The sequence below is a fragment of the Coenobita brevimanus genome, chromosome 72 (genome assembly GCF_032717465.1).
Source record: "Coenobita brevimanus isolate Jiangsu-jjx chromosome 72, ASM3271746v2, whole genome shotgun sequence".
Lineage (NCBI taxonomy): Eukaryota > Metazoa > Arthropoda > Malacostraca > Decapoda > Coenobitidae > Coenobita > Coenobita brevimanus.
Window position 1 is genome coordinate 15,076,184 of NC_137025.1, and position 18,581 is coordinate 15,094,764.

At 40.3% G+C, this 18,581-nt stretch overlaps 1 protein-coding gene and 1 pseudogene across 1 annotated transcript in view; one reads left to right on the plus strand and one right to left on the minus strand.

The window, feature by feature from the left end:
• Positions 1-18,581, plus strand: part of LOC145407262 (tetratricopeptide repeat protein 1-like) — an 83,860-nt gene that overhangs the window by 59,255 nt on the left and 6,024 nt on the right. The gene's annotated exons all lie outside the window — the stretch shown is intronic.
• Positions 8,886-9,004, minus strand: LOC145407360 (5S ribosomal RNA; annotated as a pseudogene).

Below are 18,581 nucleotides of genomic sequence, written 5' to 3' on the forward strand. Positions count from 1 at the left end.
CATTCACTTTGATACCCATTTACCCTTGCACGTGCTTCACTACCATCATAAAAACTGTTGCTGGCACCTAGCAGCTTACTATCCACACTGTACATGTGCAGAACCTTCCACAATCCCTCTCTGTCTACTTTGTCATATGCTTTTTCCAGATCCATGAATGCCATAAACACCTTATAGTCCTTCTCACAAGCCTTGTCCACTATCTGTCTTACTACAGATATTTGATCCACACATCCTCTGCCACTCCTAAAGCTACCCTGTTCACTTGCCAGGACTTTTGGTATCTCTCTTACTTTCTGTATAATAATTCTTCCATATACCTTCCCTACCACACTCAGTAAACATATGCCACGATAATTCTTGCACTCACCTTACTCATCTTTATTTTTGTACAGGGGTATAATTACAGCCTTTTTCCACTCTGCTGGCACAGTTTCACTCATCCATGCTTTCTTACATATCTCCAGCAAACAAGATACTGTATCAATATTTTTAACAATTACAGTCCCTGTGACATTCCTCATGCTATATCAGTGCAGTACAAACCTCAGCTTTTCTCCCTAATACAGGCATATAACTCTGTCGTTGCTGAGGACTTCAACATTAACAATTGTGACTAGTATGAAGACAGCCAGAACAGCCTATGAGGTCTTGACATTGTGTCAGAGCTCAACAACATGTACATTCTCAGTGACACATCACAGTACACCTACATTCCATATCAAGCAGACTGGTCCCCCTCGTCTTCTCCAGGCATAACATTCTGCTTGCCCACACTTTCACTGCCACATGGCAGATGGTATCCAAACTCTCTTCAGATCACCTCCCTGTCATATCACCACAGGAATGGGCTCGAAATCTCTTCCCTGCCATTATCACCATAGGAATGTGCTCAAAAGACGGATCGCACATCACCTACACAGACTACAAGAAAGCAGACTAGGCAAAATGCATTGAAGAAACTGAACAGCACTTTGTCACATTAAACAGCACACCCATCACCTGTATGGTAGTGAGACCTGGGCAGTGAAGGAGGAAGATATTCGCCGGCTCAGACGTACAGAAATGACAATGATTAGGTGGATGTGCAGTGCGTCCCTGCGTCCAAGGCCTGGAGGGGCTGGGTTTACAATGGAAGAGTTGAGAGGTAGGATGGGACTGGACTGTATTGGTGTTGTGATGAGGAGAGGTAGATTGAGGTGGTTTGGACATGTGGAGAGGATGGGGGATGATAATTGGGTGAGGAAGGTGAGAAGTGTTACTATTGGGGGTGGGGTTATGAGGGGTAGACCGAGAAAGACATGGGACGAGGTCATTAAGTGTGACCTTAGGGTTAAGGGACTGACCAGGGAGGCTGCAATGGATTGTGCAGGTGGAGAGCCGCCATTAGGTGACCAAGGCCGACACATGCAAGCATGTTGGAGCCTTTAAAAACGAAACGAAACGAAACGAACATCACCATCATCGACAGACACATTAAGAAATATAACAACATACTTAATGCAAACACTCAAGGCAACATAGGACACTACAACCCATACTTTATACCAGAGAGTGCATGCCTCATAAAACCATAAAACAATGCAGATCACTCAAACACAGTTCCCCCTCTCCTCTCTCTCTCTCTCTCTCACACACACACACACACACACACACACACACACACACACACACACACACACAAAAGCTGTGACACAAAACAAAAAAGCATATAGTGAGTGGATGAGAAACAGGGGAGTGTGGGGAAGTTGAGACAGAAGAGAGTTATATGTAGATAGGTGAAAAGATTAGTAAGAGAGAGTAAGAAGAGACTGGATGAGGAATTTGGAAGGAATGTAAGAAAATGTTCTGGAAAGAAGTAAAGAGAGTTAGATAGGGTGATAAAGAATCAAGTTGGGGAGTGAAAGATAAAAATGGTATATTGCTAGTGGAGAAGGGAGAAAAAGTGAGGAGACGGAGAGGACACTTTAAGGAATTGTTGAACATAGAGAATGAAAGCAATGCAAGTATAAGTGGCTGGGGAATGGCTGGAAGGAGGGAGGTGAGAATAGAGGATGGAATTTGTAGGATGGAAGTAGTGGAAGCAATGGAAAAGGTCAAAATGAGGAAAGCCCCAGGAATTGATGGAGTGTGTGGTGAAATGCTGAAGCATGGGGGAGAGATAGTAGTAGAATGGATATGGAAGATGTGCAGATTGACCTGGGAGGAAGGTAGAGTCCTTGAGGATTGGAAGTCAGGTATAATTGTTCCTCTGTACAAAGGAAAAGGGGAAAAAGAAGTGTGTGGTAATCAAAGGGGCATTTGTCTTCATAGTGCAATAGGAAAAGTATATGGTAGGATACTTACTGACTGACATAGGGAAATAGCACAGGAATTAGTTGAAGAACAGGGAGGTTTAGGAAGGGAAGAGGTTGTGTAGATTAGATATTCATACTTATGTCTTTAGTGGAAAAGTTTCTAGAGAAGGGAAAGAAGTTGTATGTGGCCTTCATGGATTTGGAGAAAGCATATGACAGGGTGGATAGACAAGGGATCTGGAAAGTATTAAGAATATATGGAGTAAATGGGAAGTTGTTGAATGCCATGAAGAGTATATATGAGGATGCTGAGGCTGCAGTGCATGTGGATAATGAAGTCAGTGAATTTTCCTATTTGAATGTTGGTTTGAAACAGGGATGTGTCATGTCTCCCATGGTTGTTCAGTCTGTATATGGATGGGGTCATAAAAGAGATACAAGGTAGGGCAGTGGATGTCGGAGTGACCCTAATGAGAGAGGTCTGTGTTTGGAAACTCCCTGTACTGTTGTTTGCAGATGATACTGTATTGTTAATTGAAGACAAGGGGGACTGCGCAGCTTGGTGAATGAGTTTGGAAGTGTGTGTAAGAAATGGAATCTAAAGGTGAATGAAGGGAAGAGTAAAGTTATGGTCTATCTATCTATCTATCTATAGCCCGACGCCCTAATCCCGCAAAGGGTGGCCGCAGACAAAACGCCTCCAAGTCACTCTGTCACCCACCATTTGACTCCCCTCCCCCCAACTCACCCCCCCCTCCCTCATATACCTCTCAACTCCATCCCTCCACCTCATCCTCGGTCTACCCCTCCCTCTCCCTCCCTCCACCTCACCTACATACACCCTCTTAGTCAGTCTTTCATTCTCCATTCTCTCCACATGTCCAAACCACCTAAGTGTATTTCTCCTAATCTTTTCAACCACATGGTTATGGTCATTGAGAGAAATGAAGCCACTGAATGTACAATGAGGCTGGATGAGGAGGAAATGGAAAATGTGAGTGCATTTTAACCCCTTCCCGCACGGTAAGTTTCAGTAAGTTTTCTGGTGCAGGAATTTTCACTACGAAACCGCCCGGTTGGGGAGCGCGCGCGCGGCAAATTTGAGCAAATTTGAGCGAATGAAACACATTCTTGCCTTATTTTCGCCACCCAAAAATCCATGTATTCCCATGAAACCTATCTCCAGGTATGCATGGATGTTTGTTCTATCTGGTAAACATGACCAAAACACAGGAAAACTCCAGCAAAAAAAGTTATTAGCCCTGGAAGCATGGTCGAGTAAACTTTTTTCACTTCCCAACATCGCCGTTTGAAGGTTTTCCATCATACAGGAAAATGATCTAATAAGTTTTTATAGAGAATTTCATCAGCTTTCTAACGAAACCAATCCGGTTGAGATACGATGTATACTTTTCGAGAAAATGGCCAAAAACTGAGAGCCATTTTTGGAAAAATTTCACTGACCTCTGAGAGCAAAGTTTTCCCAGGCACCTTATGTTTTTATTACATAGTAATATGCCCCAATTATCCAGCTTTCCCACTGTGACGGGAAAACCCCATACGCCTCATAGTTCTCGAGTAAATCGAAAAAAAGTACTAGGCACTCCGTGCGTGATTGACTTTCGTGATGCGCGCAAGGCGTACGCAATGTTCCCGTCTACGTAACAACGAATTCTTATCAGAAATATTACATATTTATGTATTTTACATATGTAGAATTTCCTGCTCTTCATCATGGTTCAAACGTGAAATCGATACGTCCAATAGTTTCCGAGTAATTGGCAGAGAAACAGAGAGTATTACTACGAGCATTTTTCAATGGTAACAGCCGGGAAGAGACACTCATTTCCACCGCCTTTTCTCGCACAAAACGTAACATAAAGCTTACATTTTGGTATTGATCATACGTAGAATTTAGTGGTATAGATCATGGTTGTTACAGAAAATCGATGTCTAATAGTTTTCGAGTAATTGGCCGACAAAGTGAGGTTAGTACTCCGAGCGCTTGTCACTGATAACAAACGCGAGGAAAAAGAAAAAATCCCTCGCCTTTTACCCCCCAAAACGCTACCAAAGGCTTACATTCGGGTATTGATTATACGTAGAATTTAGTGGTATTGATGATGGTTGTAACAGAAAATCGATAAGTCTAATAGTTTTCGAGTAATTGGCCGACAAAGTGGGGTTATTACTCAGAGCGAATGTCACTGATAACAAATGCGAGGAAAAACATTTCCCTCGCCTTTTACCCCCCAAAACGCTACCAAAGGCTTACATTCTGGTATTGATTACACGTAGAATTTAGTGGTATTGATGATGGTTGTAACAGAAAGTCGATAAGTCTAATAGTTTTCGAGTAATTGGCCGACAAAGTGAGGTTATTACTCCAAGCAAATGTCACTGATAACAAACGCGAGGGAAAAAAACATTTCCCTCGCCTTTTACCCCCCAAAACGCTACCAAAGGCTTACATTTTGGTATTGATCATACGTAGAATTTAGTGGTATTGATGATGGTTGTAACAGAAAATCGATAAGTCTAATAGTTTTCGAGTAACTGGCCGACAAAATGATGTTATTACTCCGAGCGCTTGTCATACAACAACCGCTAGGAACAAAAACATTTCTCTTGCCTTTTACCCCCCAAAACGCTACCAAAGGCTTACATTCTGGTATTGATCTTACATAGAATTTAGTGCTATTGATGATGGTTGTAACAGAAAATCGATAAGTCTAATAGTTTTCGAGTAATTGGCCGACAAAGTGAGGTTACTTTTCCGATCGCTACCAACTTTTACACACACTGTTTTTTCCTCGCACACCTGCCTGAAGACTATGCTACTAACTTTTTTTTCCCCCTATCTGTACAGACTGTTACATCTTCCATGGATGTTTTTCTATTGTTATAACCTACTACACATAAACATAACTCTTCTATAGTTACTGCTGTGGAGATTTACTTTCTTTCATATGTGTAATCTGTAGGAGAAAATGGTTATTTGTCTGAAAGTGTGAGAGGTAATGGTGATAGATTATTACATATATCAACAAAATTTGCAGAACTCACTTCCTCCAGGGGTGTTGATCCAGTTAAACCAGGAATTTGAAGATGAGGAGTTATGTAGTGTGTGTGTGTGAGTCAGCTTCTCCCTGAGAGTATGAGGCAACGCTATTTTTAGCACACACCACACTCGTTCACGGAAACTCGCAGCTTGTTTGACGTATATTTCATACAGTTCCATACGCATTTACGCTATCAGAATCACAATAATTCCAGCCCTAAAACACCGGTAATTCTCCCCTCCCAACTTCAGGTTTGCCCCTTCACAACACTCTGTTTCATGCCACACGTAACGCTTGCTGGCTCCATAATTTCACCAAGCCATCCACACTATGTTTCACACAATATATATTTATGCCTTGGCTTCATTTATATACGTATTTCCACTCACGCCATACGGCCCACGGGGGGGCGGAGTGGCGAAACCCCACTACACTGACCATGCGTCTGGCTCCAAGGCCCAACGATTGCTAACGGCCAGAATTGCTTTTCAATACATATATGTATGTTCCATCGACAATATCACGTCACTATATGTTCACATACAATGTATTATCTCACTGAGTCAATAGGGCCTTTGCCTTGGGCGAGAGGGGGAGAATTATGGACGATTTAAAGGGAACCACGAGCTGTCAAACACCACCGCCTGACTGCTCAACAAACACTGAGGTTGGAGGGAGCGGGCTGAGGTAGATAAGGCAAAGCAGCGTTGCCAATGACTTACCTCTAGAGAGCTTTGGCGACCCTATGACGCGCCCAAAAATCACGCAAATCGGCCTATAAGTTTTTTTCTGACGAATATTTTTGTGCCTAAACCACACGATTCGCGTGACTGTACAAGACCTAGTGCAAGGCAACGTCACGCGAATCGCGTGACTGTGTCTGGGAGGGTTAAGTACTTAGGAAGTGTGATGAGTAAGGATGGAAGTTTAGATGGTGAAGTGCTTGAAAGAGTACAAAAGGGAAGAAAGGTTCCTGGTTCTTTGAAAGCAGTGATAAGGAACAGGGAAGTGAGCATGGAAGTAAAAAAGTTGCTGCATGACAGTATTGTGATACCAGCTCTGATCTATGGAAGTGAAGCATGGACCTTGTTGGAAGGATGCAAGTCAAGAGTGAGAGCAGTGGAAATGAGTTATTTGAGGGGAGCATGTGGAGTTACATGGAGAGACAGACTGACAAATGAGGAAGTGAAGGAGCATTGTGGTGTGGATGTGGATGTGATAGAAAGTGTTAGGAGAGATACATTGAGGTGGTTTGGCCATGTAGAGAAGATGGAGAGTGAGAGACAAATGAAGAGAGTGTATGCGAGTGAGGTGGAGGGGGGAAGGCTGACGATGAGATGTAGGGATGGAGTGGAGAGGTATATGAGAGAGTGGGGTGTGAGCTGGGAGGAAGGCAATGAAGTGACATTGGACAGGGCGATTTGTTTGTGGCCACCCCTTACGAGCTTAAGGTGTCTGGCAATAGATGGATAGATAGAAATTTTGCACAAATGGCAGCCCCAACTGACATGGGATGGTGATATAAATGTAGATGCTACTTGAAATGAATACTTGTTTAAACCTGAATTGAAAAAGTTAGTCATAGCTGAATTAGGGAGATAATAATTTCAGGAGAGAAATGCAAAAATCTTGAATCTCTATGGATTATTTTAAGGTAATGATGGCACTGACAACTATTTCCCAGTCATAGTTCCTTAAGGACGAGTACTGCAGTCTTTACTTGTTATTATTATTATTATTATTTTTTTCACTTAAATAGTAAGCTGCACATTTATTTCACTTATTGACATAATAAGAGGTACAAGAGGTACAAGGTAGGGTAGTGGATGTTGGAGTGGCCCTGGTGAGAGAGGATAGTGTTTGGAAACTCCCTGTACTGTTGTTTGCAGATGATACTGTGTTGTTGAGTGAAGACGAAGGGGAGCTGCAAGGCTTGGTGGATGAGTTTGAGAGAGTGTGTAAGAAACGGAATCTAAAGGTGAATGTAGGGAAGAGTAAAGTGATGGTCTTTGAGAGAGGTGAAGTCAGTGAATGTACAGCGAGGTTGGATGGTGAGGAATTGGAAAATGTGAGTACGTTTAAGTACTTGGGTAGTGTGATGAGTAAAGATGGAGGTTTGGAGGGTGAAGTGCTTGAAAGGGTACAGCAGGGAAGAAAGGTTGCTGGTTCTTTGAAAGCAGTGATAAGAAACAGGGAAGTGAGCATGGAAGTGAAAAAGTTACTACATGACAGTATTGTGATACCAACTCTAACGTACGGAAGTGAAGCTTGGACGTTGTTGGAAGGACACAAGTCAAGAGTGAGGGCCGTGGAAATGAGTTATTTAAGAGGAGCCAGTGGACTCACATGGAGAGACAGGCTGATGAATGAGGATATAAAGGAGCGTTGTGGTGTTGATGTGGATGTGATAGGAAGCGTTATGAGGAACACACTGAGGTGGTTTGGCCATGTGGAGAGGATGGAGGGTGAAAGACTGACGAAGAGAGTGTATGTGAGTGAGGTGGAGGGGGAAAGAGGCAGGGGGAGGCCGAGGATGAGATGGAGAGATGGGGTGGAGAGGTATATGAGAGAGGGGGGTGTGAGTTGGGAGCGGGGGAGTGAAATGGCGGGGGACAGGGCGACTTGGAGGCGATTTGTTTGTGGCCACCCCAAACGGGATTGAGGCGTCTGGCAATAGATAGATAGATAGATAGACATAATAAGAACATACTTATGGTGACACATTGGTGAGTTGTCAGATTTTTTCTGTGATAGAAACAGTACTGTTTATGCTAATAAGGATTATATATATTATCCATCCATCCATCCATCCATTGCCAGACACCATAATCCCGTAAAAGGTGGCCATTTGACACTGAGTTAGTTGTTTTACAGGGAGGGGCACCAACCCTCCACCAACCCACTTGTTGGCACGTAGGGAGCACGTATGGTTTGGTTATATGATTACCACGCAGCGTTGTAAATGGTTTCTTGGCTTACAGGAAACCATTTGGCTTGTCACTCAATGTAAAGCTACCTGTAAAGAAAAGAAAAGGAATAAGAAGTGACAGGAAAGATAGGAGAAATAGGAAGAGAGGAGGGCAGGCACAGAAAAAGAATGATAAAAGCGAAGGAAGTAGGCAGCACTACATCAAGTGAGTGGATGATGGTCGCTTAATTGATTTGGTTTCATTCCATTCTTTGTTTAAATAACTCAGCTGATTCCATCATGGCTCCACCCACTTGATCCTCCAGCCAATAGGAGCAGCATTAAGGATGGTACTGGTCTAAAATCCATTCTTGTGAGCATCTACAGGTAAGCCCTTAATTCACGCGAACTTTTTTCACGCGATTTCAGTTATCCACAAATTTTTCGTACAATAAATAAAACATAAAATTATAGTATTCAGATAAATAATTTTAATATTCATTCATTGCCAGACGCCATGTATCCCAAATGGGGTGGCCAAGGGCTCAGAGTTAATTGTTTTACAGGGAGGGGCACTAATCCTCCACCAACCCCACTTGACACGTAGGGAGAACATTATGCCAACAGCATCTGGTGTTCCCAGGCGGTCACCCATCCAAGTACTAACCAGACCCAACGTTGCTTAATTTCGCTGATCGGATGGGAAGCGGTGTACTCAACGTGGCCTAGCCGTTATAAAAATGCCTACCTGCTGCCCGTGTGCATACATATATGTATGTGTGTGTGTGTGGGAGGTCGGTCTACCACGCACCACACAGTCAGTTTGAATCCGACGGTCAAACGATGCGTGACTCACAAATCATTATTTGTGGTTTATTTTTCTGCCTTCCATTGATTGCTTGCCTTGTCTGCCAACATGGGGCCTAAGCGTAGTGCTAGTGATGCATGTGGTAACACACCAAAACGGACTCGTAAAGTGATGTTGCTGACAGAGAAAGTTAAAATGTTGGACAAGCTTAAGGGAGGAATGTCGGTGACAATTCTCCGTCAGGACGATTCCCCGCCATTTACAAACCAGTTTATTTAGCAAGTACAGTACACTGGTTTTTTACTTATGAGTTATAAAATCCCCCTGAAAATTAGTTATTAAAGTATTAATCAATAATAAGTATATTAATAATCAATAATAAGTATATTTATAGAATGACAGGGAATCGTCCATGTTTTGAGGGTGAATTGACTTCATGGTGAATTGTCTCTGAACCGTGTGTTTGGGGTGAGTCAACTGTTCTTACAATAAAGAAGGCAGAACGTAGCATACGGGAATAGGCCTGTATTGGTTCAACTAGCAGATGTGAAAGAGAAATGGGCAATAGTAAAGAGGGCAAAAAAGCTGAAAGATGAAAGTGATCCACCAAAGAAAAGAATTGGAATCTCACTTGATCTAACGAAGAAAGAAAGGCAGGCTGAAAAAAGACCGAGGCAAGAGTTAAATGAGAGAAAAGCTAACCGAGAAACATGATTATATATAAAAAACGGAAGATTGTGCAAAGTAAGAGAGGACAGAGGAAGAGAAAATTAGAACCATATATTGATACAGTACAGAAGGATGAAATAAGAAAAAAAGAAAAAGGATATGGGGTTACATTTAAGTTAATTGATATACAGGGGTTAAGTAAATATAAGGTAGTAGAGGTACAGCAACTCAAATCATAGAGTCAAGATATTGTATGTCTGACAGAAACACAGCAAAAATATATTAAAATTGAACTAGATAATAACATAATGAAGCATGAAAGCATGAGAGAAATAAAAGACAAAAAAGGAGGAGGTATAATGGTTCTGTATAAACAAAACAGTAACATTACTCTAAGAAAAGAAACTTTGAAAAATAAGGATGTACTTGTACTAAAGGGAAAAATATTAGATCTAAGCATAAGAATGATTATAGTATACTTTTCTGTAATTAGGACAGAAGAAGACAGAACTAGAAATTTCTCAATTAAACAAGAGATAGAGAAAAGTATGAATGAGGCAGAGGATGAGGCTCTAATAGCCATGGGAGACTTCAGTGGGCATACAGGTATGTTAGGTCATCAAGAGCTTGACATGAATGGAAAAATAATCTTGGACTGGATAAATGAATATAAATTAATCTTTCTTAACTGTGACAATAACTGTACAGGTATTTACATGTGGTCTAGAGATAATCAGTGCAGTGTAATTGATTACATACTTGTCAATGGGAAAATGTACAACTACTTCCAGATCATGAATATAAACGAGAAACAAGAAACTATAGATATCACTGATCATAATCTGATCTGTGTAGAGTTTATAATAAAAAGAGAAAGGCAAAACTTCAACAAACAAGGAAAGTGGGAAACAGTGGAGTATTATAGGACAGATGAGAGATCACTACAACAGTAAGCAAATAGAGTGGAAGAAAAACTTAATGAAGGCAGAGTTACCAATAAAACACAGATGAATACATTAATAATAACATGATTATAGCTGCCAGCGAAATGCTAAAAACAAGCTATAGAAGGAAAGTAATTGAAAGGGAAAATAAAATAAGGAAGCCTGTTTGGATGAACGATGAAATAGGAAAGGAAATAAAAGAGAGGAAAAGACTGAATAGGCAAAAAAGAAACACACAAAATCAGGATGAAAGAGACAGAATATATGAGCCCTATAGGGAACAAAAACAGAAGGTGCAAATCCTCATTAGAAAGGAGATGTTTAAACATCAACAAAAGCTCACAAAAGAAATAAAATAAAGCAATGAAAAGGGTAAAAAATTGTGGGAGGCTGTTAATAAACTAAGGGGTATAGACAAAAAATTAGACAAGTTAGCAATATACAGCAAAGAAGGTAACAGACTAAATGATATACAGGCTAGTGAGGAAATAATAAAATTTTGGGGTAAAATCTGTAAAAAGCATGAAAACAACATAAATGAAGCATGGATTTTTTTTTTTTTTTCCTTAATGCGAGGAAGAAGGAACCAAAGGCCATGAGCCCGCAGTAACAGTTCCCTTCAAGAGAAAAACAAAATACAATAGAGAGCCAAATTCAAGATCCGATCATTTTGAGATGCCTGGACACACTGCGTTTGAAAGACTGGAGATCATAGGCAGCAGGAAATACAGACCGAGGGAGACAGTTCCAGAGTTGACCTGTTGCATAAATGAAAGACTGGGAGTAACGGTTAACTCTTGCATTAGAGAGTTGGACAGAAAAGGGATGAGAGTTTGCTGCCAGACGGGTGCTATGCACCCGTCGTAGAGGTGGAGGAATGCAAGCAGACAGTTCAGAGGAGCAGTGACCATTAAAGTAGCAATAGAAAAGACAAAGATGCAACAGTGCGGCGAAGAGACAGAGGTTGAAGGAAGTCAGTAAGAGGAGGAGAGTTAATGAGACAAAAAGTCTTTGACTCCACCCTATTGAGAAGAGCTGTATATGAGGAGCCTCCCCACACATGAGAGTTGTACTCCACATAGGGGCGGATAAAACCCCTGTATAGAGTCAACAATTGAGCAGGGGTAAAGAAAGAGCGGAGTCGGCTTAGCACATGCAATCTCTTAGAAGCAGATTTTACAAGAGATGTAATATGATCTTTCCAAGATAAGTCCCGAGTAAATGAAATCCCAAGCATGTTCAAGGATGATGCAGGATTAAGCTGAATATTATTAAACATTAGTGGGTATACCTGTGGAAGATTTTGTCGGGTTGATAGGTGTAAGAACTGAGTCTTAGATGCATTAAAAACAACCAAATTATTTTTACCCCAGTCAGAGATACGAGCCAAGTCAGACATTAGGTGTGCCATAGCCTCATCCCTTGTTTGTTGAAGCAACTGTTGAGATGAGCGTTGCGAGAACCGAATGGAAAGGTGAAGGGTGGAGTCATCAGCGTATGAGTGGATAGGGTTAGATGTACAGCTTAGAAGATCATTGATGAATAAAAGGAAGAGAGTTGGCAATAGGACAGAGCCCTGAGGAACACCACTGTTGATAGATCTAGGAGAAGAATGATGGTCGTCTACAACAGCAGCTATAGAACGACCAGAAAGGAAGCTAGCGATGAAGGCACAGATAGAAGGATAGAAACCATAGGAGGGCAGTTTGGAAATTAAAGATTTATGCCAGACTCGATCGAAAGCCTTTGAGATGTCAAGTGCAATGGCAAAGCTTTCGCCAAAGTCCCAAAAGGAGGATGACCGGGAGTCTGAAAGGTAGGTGAGAAGATCGCCAGTGGAGCGTCCCTGACGGAACCTGTACTGACGATCGGAAAGAAGGTTGTGATAGGAAAGATGCTTTAAAACTATTGAGAATTGACTCGAAAACTTTTGAAATACAGGACGTTAAAGCAATTGGACGATAGTTGGAGGGTTGGGAGTGGTCACCCTTCTTTGGTACTGGCTGATTGAGAGCAAACTTCCAGCAAGAAGGAAAGGTACAAGTTGACAGACAAAGGCGAAAGAGTTTGCCTAGGCAGGGTGTAAGCACAGAAGCACAGTTCTTGAGAACAACAGGAGGGACCCCATCAGGACCATATGCCTTGTTAGTACTGAGGCCAGTGATGGCAGAAAATACATCAGCTGAAGAAATTTTAATGTCAGTCATGAGGAAGTCAGAGGGGGGAAGTGATGGAGGAACAGGAATAGTGACACAAGGCAAGAATACATTAACAAGCTGGACTTAGAAAGTAATCTGAATGTCATGAATATTGATATACCGATAGCACACAATAGAGAGAGAACATATGAATTCCCTCCTAGTATAAGAGTATATGGACATGTGGTACAAAGTACAAAGCAAAATAAAACCCATGGAATATCCAAATATTACTCAAGACCAAGTAAATCAGTGCATACAAAAGCTAAAAAACAGAAAAGCCCAAGAACCAGATAAAAAGAAGCCTGAACTCTACAAAGTCCTGATAAAAAGTGAGCAGTGTATAGAAAGTCTTAGAAACTGCTTTCAGCACATTATAGATGATGGGACAGAAGTTAAGGAATAGGTATGGTCAAATACAAAAATGATAGAGAAAACAACTAAATCTACATCAGACCGGCTCAGACCAATAGCGTTGACCAATATTTCGTACAAAATATGTATGTCACTGATAGGAAAATATGTGGATAGCCATATCACCATGAATAACGAGGCTAAAGAAACACAAGCAGGCTTCACAAAGGGAGCTAGAATAGAAGACAACTTATTAACCTTACAATACTGCATAGAGGATAGCTACCAGAAAGGAAAACCTCTTATAATAATATCCATTGATTACTCAAAGACATTTGACTCAATTAATAGAGAGAAAATAGTACAGGCACTAATGCGATACAAGGTACACCCAAAGATAATAGATACCATTGTTAACATATATAAAGAAGACAAAACAAAAATAAAAGTAGGTGATTCTGAAATAGAAATGGACATAACTAGCGGGATTAGACAAGGCTGTACAGGTTCGACAATTTATTCAAATTAATAACCAACCTGATAATAGAAAAATTGGAAGGACAAAATATTGGATTCATCAATGAGAAACTGAAAATAGAAGTACTATTCTTTGCTGATGATGGACTCCTAATGGCACACCTGATAGAAGATGCAAAAGACAGCCTAAAAACAGTAATAGAATTTAGTCAAGAATGTGGTCTAAACATAAATAGAAGAAAAAGTAATATCATCATCCATAATATGGAAAACCAGCCAGATGAAATAGAAGGGATAAAAGTAACTGATAATATAAAGTACCTTGGATTACAGGTAGACAACAAAAGAAACTACTTCAAAACACAGAAGGAAATGGTGGCACAGAAAGCTCAAAAGATGGCAAATAATACATACTCAGTAATAGCAAGGAGTTGTAATAAAGTCATGATAGGTAAAACCTACTGGAAAAACGTAGCCGTACCTACAATACTTCATGGGTCAAATATCATAAATTACACGGAAGCAGAAATTGAAAAGCTACAAAGGATAGAGAACGGAGTATACAGACAAATATTAGGAGCACCCAAGTATGCAGCAAACTGCACACTAAGAGGAGAGATTGGAGCATCATTAGTTAAAAGAAGAATAATCACAGGTAGATTAGAGTACACTAGGGGTATTCTTCAAGGCAAAAATGAATTACTAAAAACTATACTAGAAATGAATATACAAAATATGAACTGGATGAAGGAAACAAATAAGTACAAGGAATTAATAAGAATAGCTGACAGAGAATTAATGATTATGACAAAAAGCAGACTAAAGGAGAAAACAATGAATTGGGACACACAGAAATGGAAGGAGGAAGAAAACAAGCCTGAAGATATATAAAGAATGGAAAGAGAATATCAGAGAAGAACAAGTATATGATAACAGACCAGCATCAACAATCCTCTATAGAGCAAAAACAAACTGCCTGCCATTATTCGATAGAAAGAGACATGAAAATGGAAATATAGAGTGCAGATTATGCGGTGCAGAAAAAGAAGATCTGGAACATTTTATGCTTGAGTGCACAGTGTACAATGAACAGAGACTGAATGCTGTGGAGTTACAAAAATCCTACATTGAAAATAAAGAAGAAATAATTGGAATTTTTTTATTTAGTGACATAAACATTGAACAGAAAAAAAGTATCCTATATAAACTCTGGGAAATAAGAAAAAAGAAATTAATGGAGCAAAGCACAACGTAGTGAATGCATGAAGAGGAATAGAGTTCAGGAGGTGCCGTTGAAAAGGCATTACCTCCGACAATCATCTGATCTAATTTGATTTGGGAGTCAGTGAGGGCTAGTGCACCAGACTGTGCTCAAGAGTCTCCACCTGCGCCTGTGAACTGGCTCGGAATCGTATGTTTGGGGTGAATGAGTCAACTGTTTGGACAATAAAGAAGGCAGAATGTAGCATATGGGAGGCAGTGAGGGCTTGTGCACCAGACTGCTGAAGTGTCTCCACCTATGCCTGTGCTTATCAGGTTTCAGTGTTAAATTTCTTACATTTTTGTTGTTTTTCATCCTTTATGCTAGTTTATAAGGTGCATGTAGTGTATAAACAGTATTATTCAGATGTAACGTACTTAGTAGACATGTGTAATTATGTGCACACAAGGACAGAATGTATACGTGAATTTACCACATAAGCGAAGGGTCTGGGAACCTAACCCTCGCGTGAATTAAAGGCTTACCTGTACAACAGCATCACCATGGCTCCACCCAATACCCCTACTATTACCCATCAAGCACAGTTATGTGCTCACCAACCTGAGCGAGTGTTTTGCCATCACATGGTCGGGTGACGATCAGGTTTGCCAGATCTGAACTTGACCACATTATCAAATTCCTCAGTTTTCATTACCAAATTTAACTTTTCATTACCAAATTCTTAAAGCAGGCATTTATTTGGTAATTATATATACACATGGAAATAACCACTCTCCGTATAATTAACAGCATGTTGATTATTTTCACGCTATGTAGGCTAGCAGATTAATCAACGAGAGCAGACAATCCACTGTCTCCCGCCTCTGTATCTTCATACATGTGAAAAATCCATTTGGTAATGGATCATGCTTATTCATTACCAAACAAAATTTTCATTACCAAATTGACCCACATTGGTAATGAATAATACCAAATGGCAACCCTGGTGATGATTGCACCAATGATTAAAGAACGCTGGTAATGCATGATACTGTTTTGGTGCCAGTTTTACAGAATGTACATCTTAGTTTGCACTAGGTTAGGTAGGTTATAATCACTGGGGGGTCCTGGAGGCAAAACCCCTCAGTTAGGTGTCAGCACTTCTAGATAGGCTTCCACTGCTATTTTTGGTTTTAAATTGAGTACATTTGAAATTTTTTGGTGTGGTGACGTCATGTCCAGTCGGCGGGTTCAGCAATAAACACTATCCAAGGCATTCAGGTGGCTTTCTTTAATACTGCTAAGTAGGTATATTTTGTTTGTTCTCCAGCATTTTTTGATCGAAAATCAAATGTCATTCACCGGGGATGTATGTAGTACAGTCATCCCTTAACATCCATGGTTTTAATATACACGGTTTTGAATATCTGCGGATGCCTACAGAAAAAAAAAAAAAAAAAAAAATCATCATTGAACTCTGCTGACACTGTAACATTATCCCAGGCTCAGTTCGTGGCTCTTTTAGTAAAGTAATGGCATTATCCAGTGAGTGAAATATACTGCAACACTCTTCCTTTTGGAGGGAGCTGGGATGGGCACAGTAGTCAAAAGAGGCCATGCAAGAGTACACTATTCATTATTTTTAACTTTTTGCGTTCTTGTATTAAATAAAGTAGTTGCTTAGTGTTTTTGTGTTAAATAAAGTGGTTGTAAACATGCACATAGGGTTTTTCTTTAGTAATACTGTATAAGGAAACGGGGAGTCCAGAGGTGTTTTTAAGGGGGGGCAGCAGATATCCGCGGATTTTTAACATTCACGGGTGTCTTTGTTACCTAACCCCCGCGGATGTTAAGGGATGACTGTATTAAAATAATTTTCCTTGAGAACATAGGTCTATAAGAAAACAGTTCAAATCCCTGTATCACTTTTGTTCATATTTACCAATATTTTTTCCATCTTTATTGAATACTTCTTGAGTGATGAAGGTGGTCAGGAACCTGACCCCTCTATTTCTTAACAATCACTTGGGAAAAATTGGTTCATTATTCAACCACTTTTTATGGAACGCATCCCTGTCAAATGGTGGGGGATAGGTGTGCTGTATTGAGATTGTCAATTGCGAGAGTCCAAGTTCACATGTGATGGCTGCCTTCACGTTTGGCATTTATATTGAGTTTCACCTCAAGAGTAATGGCCTTCCTCTTTTGTTTTCTCACCAGTAGCAGGAGAGACATATGAGCATTTCATGGACATAATGGATGCACAAAACACAACATAGATACAGGGGGTATCTAAAAAAAAAGTTGGCAACACAGGGCACTGTAGAGTAGGTCGCTTACACTAGCAGGCAGACTAAGATTTTTCGGCCCGGTACAGTGTGCCCAAAACAAGGCACAAATACTACAAACTGCCAGAATTTATAAAATTTCTGGTTTTATTTTATGGGCAGTGCAGAAAAGCTCCCATGCTGGGGCTTTTTCATAATATTTTGTACAAATTTTTCTCATTCATTTAAGGTGAGTCCCGTGCCTAATAAGGAGGTCACAAAATACTTTGTGATGATCGAATGTTTTGTGGTGTTGGCTATATAAGTCAGGAGATAAAGATTTATCAGTTTTATACACATTAACGAACATTTCTTGATTTATACTTTTTTTTCAGATACTCCCAGTTGTCACAAGCCAATGTATTAAAAGAAGAAAATAAGATTTTTGTCAAAGAGACTGTGGTTCCCACGGACAGAGATCGCAGGGGCAAAGGAACAAACTTGGCAAAGAATCTATGATTCATCTCTCAGCTCATATAGCCTATGCAGAAACTTTTCACTATCTGAGAAGCATATTATAGTTAATATATGTCTAAAGTATGATTATTTAGAGATGATATTCATGATAAGGCTTATATTTCACAAATACCAACCATTATAACCATTGCTAGAATCTGTTATGTATAGGGTAAATAACGATCAGTACGACTATGGAGCTATATCGGTATTCGTCTTTATATGAACTCACACCATCATAAAGTTATGGATATTCCTTTCAAGTCAAATTGGCGGCCAATTTATCTGCCCTGAAAAAGTGCTGAATTTGGTCTCGGCTCCAGAGCTCCAGGGTACCTGGCATAAGAGCTTTTGTCAACAGACTTTTGTCAACATTCAGTATGACACATTTTATATGTGCTGTAACTGACTGCAAATCGGACTCAAGAAAGAAGATAACAAGAAAGAAGGGTACGAGAGATGTCAGAGGCTGGGCCAAGTTCCCATCTGCCAAGAAAGAACCAATAAAAAGAAGAGTGTGGGAAACATTTGAGAAAACATGTGGCTGTTGTTTTGATTTGTAGAGCTTGTCATACCACAGGCAACAACTGTCTGGTGAAACAAACTTTTTTCTTTTAATACCTTTGCTGGTGACCACTGGGAGTATTTGAATGTAAGTATAAATCAAGAAATATTCGTACATATGTGTAAAACAGATAAATCTTTATCTCTTGATGTATATAGCCAGCACCACAAAACATTCAAACATCACAAAGTATTTTGTGACCTCATTATTAGGCATTTGTGGTAGGTGGTGGTGACCATCATCCACTCACCATATGTAGTGCTGCCTACTTCTTCCGTAGCCTGTATCATTCTTTTCCTGTACCTGTCCTCCTCT